This window comes from Condylura cristata, unplaced genomic scaffold (assembly GCF_000260355.1).
Source record: "Condylura cristata isolate star-nosed mole 26May11 unplaced genomic scaffold, ConCri1.0 scaffold00018, whole genome shotgun sequence".
Taxonomy (NCBI): domain Eukaryota; kingdom Metazoa; phylum Chordata; class Mammalia; order Eulipotyphla; family Talpidae; genus Condylura; species Condylura cristata.
The window spans coordinates 42,029,618-42,034,507 of NW_004567119.1; the positions used below are offsets into that span (position 1 = coordinate 42,029,618).

The following is a 4,890-nucleotide window of genomic DNA, read 5'->3' on the forward strand; positions in this document are numbered from 1 at the left end:
TGTACTTCTGCCCTGTACCCCAGTTCCATATGCATAAATAAATGAACCTTTTTTAAAAAGTCATCATCTTCTTCCTCCAACCCTCAACCTTTGTTCAGCTCACAGACATACACTCATAGAAACTCACTGTCCAGGAGGTGGTAGCTTTACCTGATGACCTGGTTCATATGGCCTCTTTGTGCTGAAGATGAGGCTGGCATGATTTTGAAGAAGAAGCTTCCTTGATTACTAGGCTGGGGTGATCTTCTAAGGGTCAGGGTTTGTGCCTGTTGCTTGACAGGATGTGAACATCCTTGATTTTTGCAGGGTCAAGTTAAATCAGTTGTCTGAGGTCAAACAATGACACATTCATTGCCAAACCTGTTCTTTTTGCCAAGTCAGTCCTCTTTTATACTTCCTTGCTCAACTCACACAGAATTCTAGAATTTTCAGCCAGGAAGGGAATCTGTGATAGTGGGTTTATGGGTGGGGGGTTGCTCATGGTATAGATCCTTCTAAGCAAAATGAATGGAAATCAGGGGCACAAAACAGTTTGCGCATTTATTTGTGGCTGCCTGTTTCAGCATCCTGTGCTCCAGAGTTCCGCTATTCTTGCAAATCTGTAAATTTCCCTTACTGATCTTGAGCCTGTTACTGTTTTTCCTGAAAATACAGGAATGGGCATGTGTCTGTACTCATGTGTTTAAACATATTGTTTGATATCTAGCTCTCCAAACTTATGCGCCTAGGTTCTCTTTTGTTTTTAAAGATTTATCTATTTATGCATACATAACTGGGATATAGGCCAGAGGTGCATGGGGCGGTGAGAGGATTGACCAGAGACAGAGTGGGGAGCAGAACAGGCAGATCTACTGAGATACACTGCTGAGGGGAGCAGCAGGCGGGTCAGGAGAGACCTACTACGCTATGTGAGTCAGCTCCCTGGCCGGCGATCAAACATGTGGCTGAAGCCTCTGTGGCTAGTTTCATAGTGTTGTGCTTTAACCAGTTGTACCTCTAGGGAGGGGGTGGGGTGGGGTGGGGAGAAGGCCTTTTTTATTTTCCAATTGCTCAAAGCCTAACTGAGTTTCTTATTGTGTCCACCAGCTCCACCACATCACTCACAAATATGAGGGTTCCAGAGCCAAAGGACCATTGCAGCTGGCCACTTTAGTCATGTCCCCTCGGGATCTGGAGCCTCTGGGGTATGTTGGGAGCCCAGAGAAGGAGCAGTAGCTGTCAGGAAGTGCCACATTCTGGGATATTGGTTCTGGCTCATGCTCTAAGTTACTTTGGGATGAAACAGTTTCTCAAGAGGTTTAAAACAAAACCTTGGGCTGTCTCCTAATCCCTGATTTTAGAGGCAAAAGACATGTGTCTAAGTGCTAGCTAGTGGCAGAGATAGGGATTTATTGGGGTCGCAGGCCTCCAGATTGCTCAGGGAAGCCAGGACACTTTGTCTTTGGTTATGCTGAGCTGAAGTTGAAGGAGGAAGCAGAACACACCTGCTGTAGATGGAAGGGACCACTTGCTGCCTGTCCCTTCCTTCCCAACAGGTTACCAGGAAGAAGCAAAGCTTCTCCTGCTCCCAGATCAGAGAACTGCAGTAGGTGCCACGAGGCCTCAAGTTTCCTGTAGATGCATCTCTTCTTTCTCGGAAGCTTTGGCCTTCTCCTCAGCATTCTTAGCCTTCTGTTAGTCAGCTATAAAATACTCTTTGGGGCCCTCTCTGGTGGCAAGGCAGGTTAAAGCGCAGCACTAGGAAGCTAAAACCACTTCAGTGTGAGTTCAATCCCTGCCCCAGAGGTTACCCACATGGCGTGGCAGACCTCTCTTGACCCGCCCAGTGCTCCCCTCAGCAGTGTACTTCCTCAGTCTGCCTATTATTCTCCCCACTCTGTCTCTGGTGAAGCCTCTCACCATCCCGGTGCCTCTGGCAGTTACCCCAGTTCTGTATGCACAAATAAATAAATCTGAAAATAAAAAAATAAAAAGCTCTTTGTCTTCTGCCCAAGGCAGTATACCCAAGAGATGCCTGAGTGTTTCAGAGAGACAGGTAAGGGGAAAAAATTTCTAGAAGGGAAAGAATATTTCTCATAAATGAAAACCTAACAGCTGTTGTCCTGTGGTGCTGACTAGTGACGAGATACGAGAATTAAACCTTCCAGGTATTTACTGTATGAGCCATTTTTCTCAAATTATTTGTGACAGGGCCTAATTTCATCCCCATTTTAAAGAAAGAAAACAGAAACTCAGAGAAAGCTGAAATAACGGCTCGTGATCACACATCTCGGTGGCAGGCTGGACTTCAACCCCAGGAGACCTACTTCAAGCTCAAATTCTTATTTTCATAGACGTCTCAGTTCCCCTGAAGATAGGATTTTAGGTGAGTTTTTCCCAGCCCACCTCCCCAAGGAAAGGATTATGCGACCCGGAACAGGGGGGTGATTTGTCAGAGGCAGAAGTAAAGGGATCAAGATAGAAATGTTGGAAGAACTGTAGGTTTGAGACGTGGCAAAAATGGGAGAGAAACTGCTATTTTTTGCTTTCTCAAGCTGCCTAACTCAAGCTCTTCAGCTGGCCAGGTGTATAACTCAGCCCTACCTTCTCAGGGCTGGAGAAGATCCCTGTCAGCACAGGAGTCACCTCTGTGAGGAATGTGGGGAGTCAGTTAATATGGAGGTGACAAAGAAGGAGTATCTCTGTCTATCATTTATCAGTCGATCTCTGTCTATATGTATAAATATTTTTTCTTAATGTGTGCTCCCTCTGATTGCACCCACCTCAGGGGCCTTATCAGACCTGTCTGTGCCCACCCCCAATCCGTGAGTGCAACTTCAGAGTTCCACAGTGTTCTGAGATGCTCCCTAGCTCCTTTCGCCCCACGCAGCCCTCCCACACAGTGTGAGACTTGATTGAAGGTGTGGTTCAGCTCAGAGAAGCTAGGTTAAGCTTTTTGAAAGGGGTTGCCGCGTGTGCACTTCTGCAGACCTCAAAGCCACCAGAAGTGGAAACTTGGCGTAATGATGACACTCTATGATTTTTTCTGCAGAGAGAGGTGCTTAACTGCGCTGACATGATTCCAAGAAGGTATGTGGATGGGGCACTGACATGTGAATACACACGTTGCTCACCATCCACAGGTGTGGACTTAACCAAGCATGCATGTGTGTGCAAGCACTTCTGAGTTCTGTTCAGTAGAGTCACTTCTGTTATAGGGACCCTGGGCCTGTGTCCCTTCCTGTCAACGGCTGCTGGCCAGTGGGAAAGTAGCTGGAGGAGTTTCTGAGCTGAGGATGCTAAAGGGGAGTGAGGGAGTGTGGAGTAGAAACGAAGACCAAAACTGTCCCTCATAGCCTTGCCTCACTGGCCTCCTCCTGGCCATGGTTCATTTCTTCCACGCACACAGTCTTCATGAAGGATTGCTGTCTGCAACAATAGTCTGGTTAATGATATAAAAGTATGTATTTATTGTGGCCCTGCCTGGTGGTGAAACGGGATTAGGCGAAATGGGTTAAAGCGCAGCACTGCATGCTAGCTGCAGCTGCTTCAGTGTGCAAGGCCCCAGAGGCGACCCACAGGGCGCAGCAGACCTCTCCTCTGTCGTCAGCTGCTCCCCTCAGCAGTGGACTTCATTGATCTGCCTGTTCTGCTCCCCACTCTGTCTCTGGTGAATCTTCTCACCGTCTCTGCACCTCTGATCTGCACTCCAGTTCTGTATGCACAAATAAATAAATCTTAAAGAAAAAATATTAGAAATATGTATGTATTTATTGGCAGAGGCCTGGGTGTTGCCAAATACCCATGAGCAGAAGCCGCACAGTCTGCTGCCAGGCAGAGCTGAAAGCAGGAGCTCTTGGAAAGTCAGGCCCCGTGTCCTACTGGGAGGCGATGCAGCTGCTCCCTTATGCTTCCCTTGGTGCTCTGCGTTCTGCTCTCTTCCAGACCAACCTGACCACGTCTTGTGGTTTGCAGAAGACTGCAGCTATATAGCCCAGGCCCAGGGGCTGTTTGTTCTTAACTTGAGGAACCAACAAATGCTGAATAGGGTTCTGAAGTTTTCAATCTCAATTCCTGGGAAACAGAAACTAATGCAAGCCTAGTTTAGGGGTCTAGCCTGCAACAACGACATCCGGCGGGCCAGGGCCATGCGGTGTCAGGATCAGTCTGGGGAAACATCACTGGCATCTTAAGTCAAATGGCTTGTCCTCCAGAAAGACCCGTCCCTTTGGCAACCCTTTGAAAAGATCCCTCTCTCCGGAGATCCCACAACACTTTATCTGTCCCTCTCTCATGCCACTTAAGTGCTTCTTACCTTGTGTTAATATTGTTTTAGTAAACATCACCCATCCCACCCATTTGTAAAATTTTTGTTTGCCTTCATGTATCTCACACCTTGTGCAAAATACAAAAAAAACAAAATGTGAAAAAAAAAGAATGTGTCATTATAATCCCTTGCACTCAATAAACATTTGAAGTCAGTATAATATCTCCCAAAGTCAATTTTTTGGAAACTTAAGTAACTTGACCAAGTCGTTGATCTTTCTGTGCTATTTTGTGTTATTAAATTCAGTTATTCAACCAATTTGTTAACTCAGTCCGCATGTACTGATTTTCTTCTATACACCAGACACTGTTCTGCACAGAATTTAACACTAAACAAGACAAAGGAAGATCCTTGCCTGTGAAGCGTCCAGCTTAGTGGTAGAGACCATTAATAGGCTGTTGACCATGACTTAGACTTAATACTGGTGCAAAGGCTAGAGATGTTTAAGTGCCAGCACTGTCTCCAAAGCCCAGTTTCCCTGAAAGTTGCAGCTGAATCAGCAGATGTGTTATTGCACTACAGGAAGGAGCTAACAGAGGAGGCCAAGAAGCACTATAAGACCTCAGAGAGAAAATTACCACTTG

General features: G+C 46.4%; 1 long non-coding RNA gene across 1 annotated transcript in view; it reads left to right on the forward strand.

The window, feature by feature from the left end:
* Positions 1 to 2,292, forward strand: part of LOC105853806 — a 23,849-nt gene extending 21,557 nt beyond the window's left edge. Inside the window, exon 3 of the long non-coding RNA XR_001145574.1 lies at positions 2,217 to 2,292. This is a non-coding gene — a long non-coding RNA (uncharacterized LOC105853806). The remainder of the gene's footprint in view (positions 1 to 2,216) is intronic.
* The last annotated feature ends 2,598 nt before the right edge of the window (positions 2,293 to 4,890 follow it).